Source organism: Podarcis gaigeae (assembly GCF_964106915.1).
Source record: "Podarcis gaigeae genome assembly, chromosome: 6".
Taxonomy (NCBI): Eukaryota; Metazoa; Chordata; class Lepidosauria; order Squamata; family Lacertidae; genus Podarcis; species Podarcis gaigeae.
The window spans coordinates 1295947-1308379 of record NC_139682.1 but is presented as its reverse complement, the minus strand read 5'-3'; the positions used below and the strand labels follow the sequence as shown (position 1 = coordinate 1308379).

General features: G+C 46.2%; 1 long non-coding RNA gene across 1 annotated transcript; it reads left to right on the top strand.

The window, feature by feature from the left end:
• Positions 1 to 10586: 10586 nt before the first annotated feature.
• On the top strand, positions 10587 to 12222 carry LOC310847217. The gene is made up of 3 exons (XR_014565670.1): positions 10587 to 10739; positions 11329 to 11463; positions 12051 to 12222. It is a non-coding gene; the product is annotated as an uncharacterized lncRNA (long non-coding RNA).
• The last annotated feature ends 211 nt before the right edge of the window (positions 12223 to 12433 follow it).

The window sequence follows — 12433 nt, the reverse complement described above, 5'->3', positions numbered from 1 at the left end:
GCCATGTTCAAAGAACCACGGGCTTGCAGAAAACAAACAAACCCCTTAACCATTTGAACTGGAAGATGGAGAAAACATTTGGAATACCATGTGCAGTTCTGACCACCTTCCCTCGATAGGATGTTTTTTCTGAAAAGGTTCAGAAAAGAGCAACCAAAACTAGGAAAGGGATGGAGCCCAAGCCCTACAAAGAAAAGTTGCAACATTTGGTATTTCTTTAGCTTAGAGAAAATACAAGTAGGGTGACAGGATAGAGGTTCATAAAATGATGTTGGCATGGAGAAATACGATAAAGTTTTTCTGGCAACTCTCATAACATCATAGACATCCATGGACGTCCAATTAAACAGGAAATGGTTGGATTCAGGGTGGATAAAAGGAAGTCCTTCTTGATGCAGCTATATAAACTGTGGAATTTGCTGCTTCAGGAGGCAGCTCGTGCCACTAACTTGGATGGTTTTAAAAGAGGGCTAGACCAATTCCTGGAGGGCCACTGATGGCTTCTAGCCAGGATGACTATGCTTTGCCTTCATACTTGGGCACAGAAATGCTTCTGAATCCCAGTTCCTGGAAACCAGGGGCAGGCAGAGGACTCCTGTGCTTCTATTCTGCTTCTATTCTATTCCCACCGTGCTTGGAATGCATGCCATTGTTTTGGCCACCGCTCTAACAAGAGAGTTTTGCATATATGGGCCAGTAAAAAGGTGCAGCTAGTTACCGTAAGTCAAAAATGCTGCTCACTTTGCCACTAACTTGCTTCCCCTCCTCTGGCTTCTTACCACATCCTGGAGCTTCCCTCTGCTTGCTTAAGCATGGTCAAGGTTTAGTAGAGCAGCTTAGTCAGGATATGGTTGTTTGAAGGTGGAACTCTTCCTTGCAGCTGTCCTTTGTGCCTGACGACAGCTGCCCAACCGGCTGGGATGGGGATGAAATGCTTTTGGGTCTATGTGTCTAAGGGTAGTATTGCTGCAGAAATAGTCATTTATTATGGGCAGTGGCAACCCATGTTAGAAGGGCGAGAGTGAGTGTATTTAGGGAGCAATTGGGCAAACATCTATCTGAGTGCTTCCCAGGAAAAAGAGCTAGAGGCTCTGCTTGAAGAGGAGGCAAACAATATGTTTGAGGAGTCACATCACCCAATGACCCATATTAAGGCTGTGGTCTACTAACATGCCTGGATCCTTTTCACATATCTCTATCTATGTTTTTGTTGTTATTGTTGTTTAGTCGTTTAGTCGTGTCCGCCTCTTTGTGACCCCCTGGACCAGAGCACGCCAGGCACTCCTGTCATCTACTGCCTCCCGCAGTTTGGTCAGACTCATGTTTGTGGCTTCGAGAACACTGTCCCACCATCTCGTCCTCTGTCGTCCCCTTCTCCTTGTGCCCTCCATCTTTCCCAACATCAGGGTCTTTTCCAGGGAGTCTTCTCTTCTCATGAGGTGGCCAAAGTACTGGAGCCTCAGCTTCAGGTTCTGTCCTTCCAGTGAGCACTCAGGGCTGATTTCCTTCAGAATGGAGAGGTTGGATCTTCTTGCAGTCCATGAGACTCTCAAGGGTCTCCTCCAGCACCAGAATTCAAAAGCATCCATTCTTTGGCGATCAGCCTTCTTTATGGTCCAGCTCTCACTTCTATACATCACTACTGGGAAAACCATAGCTTTAAGTATGTGAGCCTTTGTTTGCAAGGTGATGTCTCTGCTTTTTAAGATGCTGTCTAGGTTTGTCACTGCTTTTCCAACAAGAAGCAGGCATATTTCAATTTCGTGACTGCTGTCACCATCTGCAGTGATCATGGAGCCCAAGAAAGTAAAATCTCTCACTGCCTCCATTTCTTCCCCTTCTATTTGCCAGGAGGTGATGGGACCAGTGGCCATGATCTTCAGTTTTTTGATGTTGAACTTCAGACCATATGTCCTGCTCTCCTCTTTCACCCTCATTAAAAGGTTATTTAATTCCTCCTCACTTTCTGCCATCAAGGCTGTGTCATCTGCATATCTGAGGTTGTTGATATTTCTTCCGGTGATCTTAATTCCGGCTTGGGATTCATCAAGTCCAGCCTTTTGCATGATGAATTCTGCATATACCATAAGTTAAATAAGCAGGGAGACAATATACAGCCTTGCCGTACTCCTTTCCCAAGTTTGAACCAATCAGTTGTTCCATATCCAACTGAGGCTCCAAACTGTAGCTTCTTGTAGATTTCTCGGGAGACAGATGAGGTGATCAGGCACTCCCATTTCTTTAAGAACTTGCCATAGTTTGCTGTGGTCGACACAGTCAAAGGCTTTTGCATTTTTGGTATGTTTTTATTGTGTTTTTATCACTGATGTTCTGCAATGTGTTTTTGTTTAGGCACTCTTGTCCACATGTTTACAAAGCTGATGTGAGTTTTAATCTGTTTCCAGCCTATTATTATTTTAACTTTTTGAAAGTCCTTATATTTCTTATGGATAATTGTATCCTTTTCTCTCTTTTGTAAACTGCTTTGAGCTTCTTCTTTTTACAATGAAGCTGTGCATAAATTTCATGCATTAAATACAATTTTGATGGCTGTGCCACTGGGAAGCATAGCTGAAAATGCTTCTCCATCCAACAGCATTTGGGATGACCCAGATGGGGACTGTTTTCACAAGAGAATGAAGAGGAGGAAGATAATGATGCTACCGGGAAGGATATTGTGCTGGGAGCAGCAGCCAAGCATTGTTTGTCCAGGACAATGTCCTCTGCCAGTCTGACTAGGCGCTGCTTCCCCAAAGTAGCAGGAAAGACAGGTTCGGGCTGGCAGATTTAATATATTTTCAATCTCTTGTTGGAAGCCGCCCACAGTGGCTGAGGAAACCCAGTCAGATGTATGGGGGTATAAGTAATAAATTATTATTATTATTAAAAACAACACAGTTCCCAATCCAGTGAGCTTGCCTTTCTGTCATCCACCAGACTCCCATGTCATGAAACACATCCCAGAAGCGGGAGAAGTTAGGTGATGCTTGAAGTCAAAGGTCTCTGGGGTATTACTCCACTTGTATTAGCCCCATCCTAAGGTCAGCTTAAAGGGACGTGGGTGGCGCTGTGGGTTAAACCAAAGAGCCTAGGGCTTGCCAATCAGAAGGTCGGCCAGTAAAGTGAGATGAGCGCTGCAACCCCAGAATCGTCCATAACTGGACCTTACGGTCAGGGGTCCCTTTACCTTTACCTTAGGATCAGCTTACTTACCAATTAAAAGAGAAAGCAGGAGACACTCTTGTCCCACCTGCAATCTCATACCCTCCAACATTTCTCCAATGAAAATAGGGACGTCCCATTCCATAATGATAATTTTTCTATTTATACCCCACACATCTGACTGGGTTGCCCCAGCCCCTCTGGGAGGCTTCCAACATATATCAACACACAATAAAACATTAAACATTTTTTTAAAACAAAAACCCACTTCCCTGTACAGGATTGCCTTCAGACGGCTTGGGGGTCAGATAACTCCATACCCTCCAACATTTCTCCAATGAAAAGAGGGACATTTTGGGATCAGATCAGAAATGGGACAGCTTCTCTAAATCAGGGATGTCCCTGGAGAATAGACTCAGTATATTATAAAACGATACTTTGTAATGGGTATGTATTTTTGTACATCTTTGAATAAATAGCAATATATCTTTTAAGGCATCGATTAACATTGTGGAAGGATTTATTTTTAACTGCCTGCATAGGCCTGGTGGAATAGCAAAGTTTTCAGCAGGCGTTTGATCAGCACTCCTTCAGTCTCTCTGTAGCCTTCTTGGAGAGGAAAGAGACCGCTCTCGCTCTCAGGCGGCCCATACCAATCCCCAGCAGTCTGAAGCAGCTGTTCAACAGCTGGAGAAGGAGCAGTGGGGAACCTGTCAATGGGAAACCGCCTCCTTGCATTGCAGGGCGTAGTGCTAGATGACCTTGGAGGTCACTTCCAGCTCTCCAAATCTATTATTCTGTGTAAATGCATGCAGAAGATCTGTCTTCATCATTCATTCTGATCACAGCTCCTCCATAGCCCTCCAAGGGAAATGCCAAAGGTGAATGGTTTGGCTTTAAAAGCAGTATGTTCTATAATTATGCTGTGTTTGAAATAATATACTGTTGTACCTCGGGTTACAGATGCTTCAGGTTGTGTTTTTTTGGGTTACAAATGTGCCCAAACCTGGAAGTACAGTGGTACCTCGGGTTAAGTACTTAATTCGTTGTGGAGGTCCGTACTTAACCTGAAACTGTTCTTAACCTGAAGCACAACTTTAGATAATGGAGCCTCCTGCTGCTGCTGTGCCACCAGAGCACGATTTCTGTTCTCATCCTGAAGCAAAGTTCTTAAACCGAGGTACTATTTCTGGGTTAGCGGAGTCTGTAACCTGAAGCGTATTTAACCTGAAGCGTATGTAGCCCAAGGTACCACTGTACCGGAACGGGTTACTTCTGGGTTTCGGCAGTCGTGCATGCGCAGAAGTGCTAAATTATGCTTTGCGCATAAGCGCCGATTCACAACCCGTGTGTGCAGGTTGCGAACACTGCGGGTTGCGAACGTGCTTCCCGCACAGATCACATTCGCAACCCGAGCATCCACTATATATGCAGCATCAACAGAAGTCTAGTGTCTAGAGCTGGTTATGTTTAGCCTGGAAAAGAGGAAACTGAGAGCCATCTTCAAATATTTCAAGGGCTTTGAAATGTGAGAGGGAACAAGCTTGTTTTCTCCTTCTCTGGGGGGTAGGACTGACTTCAAGTTACAAAAACGGAGATTCCAATCGTACATCAAGAAAAACGTTCTGACCATAAGAGCTGTTCAACAGTGGAACAGTCTCTCTCAGGAAGTTGTGGAGGCTTTTAAACAGAGGTTGGACGGCCAGCCATCATGGCTGATTCCTGCACTGCAGAGGGTGGGACTAGATGACATTTGGGGTCCTTTCCAACTTTACAATTCTATGATTCTCTTCAGCGTCTGACACCTCCTCTTCCCAGTCTTCTCCCTCTGACTACTCATCATCGTTCCACCACCAATCCCTGGGCCCTGGACCTTCCTTCCTTGGATGGTTCTCCAGATGATAACTCCCACTGTTCCTCTGTCTCCCAGCAGTCTATCGCAGTGGGGGTAGAAGGTATAAGAGCAAGCTTGCCAAATCAGTCCCTTTTTCTAGGTCAGAGCTTTCCAAACTCTGCTGCGACACATCAGTGTGCTGGCCGCAGTGTAGGTGTGTCGCAGGAATGCTCCCCGCACCCTCCCGGGACACTGCAGTCCTGAAAGGTTGCCCCCTGCCCAGTCATGCTAGCCAACCCAAGAAACAGCTGAGACCACAGCCTTTGAAACAAGCCACTTAGACTAAAAGATTAAATCTCAGAATGATCTTGGAGGATGGCAACACCTACCCTGGCCTTTGGCTTGTTCCTGCTGGCCTTTGGTTTGGAATCAACTTGATCCCCTCCCCCCTTTCCTTTTTCCTTTCTCCTTCTGTGATGGAACTTCTATTTGGGGACTTGGCTTTTTCTGGCCCACGTAGGACCAGTCTGAATAGTTGGCCTTGGTGAAGATTTGACGTTTTCATCCGCAAAAAGTTTTTTGAGTTTCTATTGAAATGAGGCTGCAATTTAATGTGGTACTTTAATCTTGTTTTCAAGTTGTATTTCAATCAATTGTTTTTCTATTTTGTGTTAGCCACCCTGAGCCCGGTCTTGGCTGGGGAGGGCGGGGTATAAATAAAATTTATTATTATTATTAACCGTTGGAACTCACCACCTATTGATCCAAGGCAGTCGCCTTCATGGTACGCTTTTCAGCACCTAAAACCATCCCTTTGTAGATTACTCCTGAGGCTCATCTAGTACAACCCCCTTCAATGCCGAAATCTTGACTAAAGACAGATGCCCCCCCCAACCTTCAAGGAAGGAGAGTCCACCATCTTCCAAGGGAGACTCTTCCACTCTCAAAACAGCTCTTACTGTCAGAATCTCTTTTCTCGTAACTTGAAGCCATTGGTTCGAGTCCTACCCTACATATCTTATAGACAAGTCTGCCCAAATTTTTAGAAAGCTGTTGCAAGTTTTAATCTGCTTTTAGCCTATTGTTATTTTACTTTTCTGAAAGTCTTTATATTTCTTATCAATAATTTTATTGTTTTATAAACCACTTTGGTAAATATAGTTAAAGCTCTGGTTTTCCCAGTAGTGATGTATGGAAGTGAGAGCTGGACCATAAAGAAGGCTGATTGCTGAAGAATTGATGCTTTTAAATTACGGTGCTGGAGGAGACTCTTGAGAGTCCCATGGACTGCAAGAAGATCAAATCGATTCATTCTTATGGAAATCAGCTCTGAGTGCTCACTGGAAGGACAGATCCTGAAGCTGAGGCTCCAATAATTTGGCCAGCTCGTGAGAAGAGAAGACTCCCTGGAAAAGACCCCGATGTTGGGAAAGATGGAGGAGAAGGGCACGAAGGAGGACGAGATGGTTGGACAGTGTTCTCAAAGCTACAAACATGAGTCTGACCAAACTGTGGGAGGCAGTGGAAGACAGGAGGGCCTGGCGTGCTCTGGTCCAGGGGGTCACGAAGAGTTGGACATGACTAAATAACAACAAAATGTGAAAAGGATCCAGGCATGTTAGTAGACCACAGCCTTAATATGGGTCATTGGGTGATGTGACTCCTCAAACATATTGTTTGCCTCCTCTTCAAGCAGAGCCTCTAGCTCTTTTTCCTGGGAAGCACTCAGATAGATGTTTGCCCAATTGCTCCCTAAATACACTCACTCTCGCCCTTCTAACATGGGTTGCCACTGCCCATAATAAATGACTATTTCTGCAGCAATACTACCCTTAGACACATAGACCCAAAAGCATTTCATCCCCATCCCAGCCGGTTGGGCAGCTGTCGTCAGGCACAAAGGACAGCTGCAAGGAAGAGTTCCACCTTCAAACAACCATATCCTGACTAAGCTGCTCTACTAAACCTTGACCATGCTTAAGCAAGCAGAGGGAAGCTCCAGGATGTGGTAAGAAGCCAGAGGAGGGGAAGCAAGTTAGTGGCAAAGTGAGCAGCATTTTTGACTTACGGTAACTAGCTGCACCTTTTTACTGGCCCATATATGCAAAACTCTCTTGTTAGAGCGGTGGCCAAAACAATGGCATGCATTCCAAGCACGGTGAATTTGGTATAAATATATTTATTAAGTATTTATTAAGAGTATTAAGGGAAAAATAAGGTTAGAATGTGCTAAGATAATTATAGGATTGAAAACAGAGGAAGATGGAAAGGAATTGCTGAAACAATTAATAGACGTGGAATACAAAAAGGGAGGTGTGAGGAGGTCGCGGAAATAAGTGAATGAAAGATAAGATATTGAAATTATTTGATGTGTTTTAAAATGTTTTTGTTTTGTTAGTTTATTGTGTCAGTGTTATGTTGTGTTTTTGTATTGTATTGTATTGTATTGTCCTTCTTTTTTGTAGTGTTTAAAAGTAATAAATACTATTTTTTTAAAAAAATCTGCCAGCCCGAACCTGTCTTTCCTGCTACTTTGGGGAAACAGCGCCTAGGCAGACTGGCAGAGGACATTGTCCTGGACAAACAACGCTTGGCTGCTGCTCCCAGAACAATATCCTTCCCGGTAGCATCATTATCTTCCTCCTCTTCATGCTCTTGTGAAAACAGTCCCCATCTGGGTCATCCCAAATGCTGTTGGATGGAGAAGCATTTTCAGCTATGCTTCCCAGTGGCACAGCCATCAAAGTTGTATTTAATGCATGAAATTTATACACTGCTTGATTGTAAAAAGAAGAAGCTCAAAGCCATTTCCAAAGGAGAAAGAATGATACAATCATCCATAAGAAATTTAAGGACATTCAAAAAGTTAAAATAATAATAGGCTGGAAACAGATTAAAACTCACATCAGCTTTGTAAACATGTGGACAAGAGTGTCTAAACAATAATGTTTTTAGCAGTCACCGAAAAGCGTACAGTGAAGGCGCCAGCTTGGAATCAATAGGTGGGAGTTACAACGTGTAGGCACTGCTAAAAGATCCTTCCAAGATTTAATTATTTTGTCTACGTTGTTTGTTTCAAAGGCTGTGGTCTCTGCTGTTTCTTCAGTTGGCCAGCAAGACTTGGCAGAAGGCACTTTTCAGGGCTGCATTGCATATTTTAGGGTCAAAAAAGGAGATTTATCTATTTTGCCCCAGCACAAAATGTGAGAACACATGAAGAGTCCTGTGGCTGGATCAGACCCAAGGCTTGGCCCATCTAGTCCAGCAGCCTGTTCTCACAGTGGCCAAGCAGAAGTCCCAATGGGAAGCCCAAAGCGTCACCTGATGGGGTGGCCAAGAGCCTAGTTCTACTTGGGCTCCTGTGCCTTTGCAGTTCCATGACAGCTAGGCCAGCAGCTGTGCTGTTCCTCATAGCTGCATCTTGACGCCGGGTCTGTCTTCACCGTTGACATAACACTCAATCATATAGGGCTTGCAAAGTGATGGGAGGGGGCCTGTCTGGACCAGGAAACATGGTGGCTTCACAGAGGAACTGCAATTGTACCAGTCAGAGTTGATGATTGTGGTCACCCTGAGCCCCCACCTTTGAGATAGCTGATGATGATGATGATGATGATGATGATGATGATGATAGCATACTTTATCAGAGATCCCAGGGCGGTGTACATTAAAAACACATGGCAGAACATCAATGATAAAAACACAATAAAAACTTACTAAAAATGCAAAAACAATGTGGCTGTGGTAAAAACAATGACATGCATTCCAAGAACGGTGAGAAGCCCTCAAGCAGAATAGAAGCACAGGAGTCCTCTGCCTGCTCATGGCTTCCAGCAACTGGGATTCAGAAGCATTTCTGTGCCCAACTACGCAGGCAAAGCATAGCCATCCTGGCTAGAAGCCATCAGTGGCCCTCCATGAATTGGTCTAGCCCTCTTTTAAAACCATCCAAGTTAGTGGCACCAACTGCCTCCCGAAGCAGCAAATTCCACAGTTTATAAAGCTGCTTCAAAAAGGACCTCCTTTTATCCACCCTGAATCCAACCATTTCCAGTTTAATTGGATGTCCATGGATGTCCATGATGTTATGAGAGTTGCCAGAAAAACTTTATCGTATTTCTCCACGCCAACATCATTTTATGAACCTCTATCCTGTCACCCTACTTGTATTTTCTCTAAGCTAAAGAAATACCAAATGTTGCAACTTTTCTTTGTAGGGCTTGGGCTCCACCCCTTTTGTAGTTTTGGTTGCCAGCTGCACTGGCTCCCGGTGGAGTACAGGGTCAGGTTGAAGGTGCTGGTTTTAACCTTTAAAGGACCTAGGACCCTCGAAACTACTGGACCGCCTCTCCTGGTATGTCCCACGGAGGACCTTATGGTCAGTGGCGGAGCTTGTGCGCATCCTGGGGTGTGTAGCACGCGTCCTGGGGGTGTGATGCGCTGCCTGTGGGGGCGTGGCACCCAGTGCAGGTGGGGGAACGGCCCTGATGGTACCCCCAGGTTCACGCTGCCGGAGGCGGTGCACTCCCCTTGCCCTCCTTTCCTCCGCCAGTGCTTACGGTCTGCTGACAACAACACCTTGAAGATCCCGGGCCCCAGAGAAATTAGACTGGCCTTGACTAGAGCCAGGGCCTTTTCGGCCGTGGCCCCGGCTTGCTGGAACGCTCTCCCCCAAAAGACCAGGGCACTGCGGGATTTGACATCTTTCCGCAGGGCCTGCAAGACGGAGCTCTTCCGCCATGCCTTCGGGCAGGATGCAGTTTGACCTACTTTCCTTTGTATAAAACAAGCCCAAAGGAGGCCCCCAACACGCTCACAGGTCCTTGTATGATCGGTGGAAACAGCTGGTCCTGGCAATTATTAACCATGCTCAGTTCCACCCTGATCATTGCCACCTGCCCAGATTTTAACTTGTCTGAATTAATTTTAAGATGTATTTTAATTAATTGATGTCTGTTTTTATGCTTATTGCGTTGTTTTTATGATGTTAGCCGCTCTGAGCTCAGCCTCAGCCGGGGAGGGTGGGATACTATATATATATATATATATTATTAACTTTTCTTTGTAGGGCTTGGGTTCCATCCCTTTCCTAGTTTTGGTTGCCCTTTTCTGAACCTTTTCAGAAAAAAACATCCTATCGAGGGAAGGTGGTCAGAACTGCACATGGTATGTATTCCAAATGCTTCCTCCATCAAATGGTTAAGGGGTTTGTTTGTTTTCTGCAAGCCTGTGGTTCTTTGAAGATGGCAGAAGGTGCTTGGTGGGCCCAGAAAGGTTGCACAATGAAGTGGTCTGCTGATTGCGCTTGGAAGAGAGCATGAGGAGGCAAGAGGAGCCTCCTGCGCTGGATCAGGCCAAAGACCCTGCTGCTGCGCCATCATTCCATCCTCACTGTGGCCAGCCAGAAGCACCAGGGAAGCTTCTGAGAGGGACATGTGCTGTTGTGTCTCTGAATGGGGAAATGGGGAATATATTGCATAACAGCCTCTTTGATCTTCCCTTGCACAGGGACCACAACCTGTGCAATACATGCGTCTCATCATTTCTTGTGCAATGATGGCCTCACCTTCCTGCAGCCACTTAAATCTGGGCAGGACTCCCCTGGGGATGTGGCCTTATAAAGCACCTGGCTGCAGGCTCTAGAGCACTCTGCTCTGCCTCACCATGAAGTCTGGTGGCCTCGTCTTCCTCCTCGTGGGGCTCTTCGCTCTCTGTGCCATGATGCCCTCTGCCTCAGCCCAAGGTATGTGACCCCACTGGGGCCAATCCTTCTGATGCTGCTTTGTGTGGGCCTCCAAGTGGGACCCCCTTCATCCCACACCCCAAAAGCCTTTCAGGTGTGGAGTCCAGACTCTTCAGAGGAGCAGAGGCACCGCTATACCTGGGAATGTTGTAGGTGGCTCCACAGTGAATCCTTCCATGTGTTGCCATCTCCTGTAGGAAACCAGAGAGTTCTTATGGATGGGAGAAAGGAAGAGAAGTGGGGTGATAGATGAGGAGGGGAGGGGAGGCTGGAGATGGAGGCACCTCCCCAACATACACAAGCAGCTAAAGGTGGCCCTCAAAGCTGCAGCCCAGGAGTTAAGCAGGTGCAGAAAGGAGGTCTCTGGTGCCCAGTCCATAGCTGGAAAGAACTTGGCCACTGTGGGAGAAGTTAGCCCGCCCCAGCAAAGACTGACCCCGTTTTAACCCAGATGTTCAACTCTGTGCTTAGAGGGAGGAGAAAAACAGGAGCAAACTTATTCATCTGGGCTGTGCTCATCCTATAAAGGCTGGGATGAATAAATGCTTTTCAAATGTTGTCTGAGCCATAATGATGTTCTTTGTTTCAGGGAAGCCTGGGAATTGCCCTATCTATGCTGCAGTAGTGAAGCCACCTTGCATTAAGTGGTGTGCTACAGATTATGATTGTCCATCCGTCCAGAAATGCTGCCCAAAATTTTGCTCCATGGTCTGCGAAAACCCAAGTAAGATGCTGAGCCCCTTGTTGATGATTTATTGTTATTTATTGCCCCCCCTTTCCCTTCACTAAGGGCTCCCAGTGTGTGTTGCAGTTTGAAACTGCAGTTAAAACAAATTGCAGTCTCAGGAATAGAGTTGGTCCCCAAAAAATATAGATATCTATCAGGTAGGAACAACATAATGAGGGTGTCAGACACACCTCTGTGGGAAGGTGCCAGACACACCTCTGTGGAGAAGCTCTCTCAGATAGTTGGTGCCTACGTTATTTAGGGCGTTAGACATTAATGTAGGCACCTTGAATGGAGTCAGGAAAGGAACTAGGTGGGCTGAAGACAGCAGTTCTGCACAAATTGTCCACGTTTTGCTCAAGGAGGGATGCCTGTTGCCTCTGAACTGACAGCTAAGAGATGGTCCGTAATTATGACATGGGAAGAAGGGGATGGGGACAAGGCTCTGTCAATGAGCACCTTGGTCCCAGGCTCCATCTGGGCATCTGCAGGTAAGGGAAACCCTTGTCGTCTGCCTAGCTAGGATGATGAGCACCGATCTCTCTAGGGTTCTTGGATGCCTGAACACTCTTTTACTCCCGCAGCAAACTGATGACAGTGATGCGCAGCCCGAAATCCCTGCAAATTCTACAGCTTTGGAGAGGTGAACCCAGCACCCAAGGAGTGAAGGAAACGATAAACCCAGTTCCCTCTTTACCCAATGGGCCCGATCCAGCATCCTTCCCTGCCTGCAATAAAATGATCCCTGTGCCTGCACACCAGAGTGTCTTGTTCTTGAGTCTTGCTTGCTTTTATCTTTCCAAAAGGGTGTTGGCAGGAGGGAGAGAGGAAGAGCCTCTGGCTGAGGGCTGTGGAAACCCAACGGATCACACATACAGCCAGGGAAGGGCAGCTTCGCAATGGGGCAGAGTTAGGAGGGGAAATGCACTGGGTGAAGGGCGAAGGGTCACTGTTTGTTGGGGGGTAG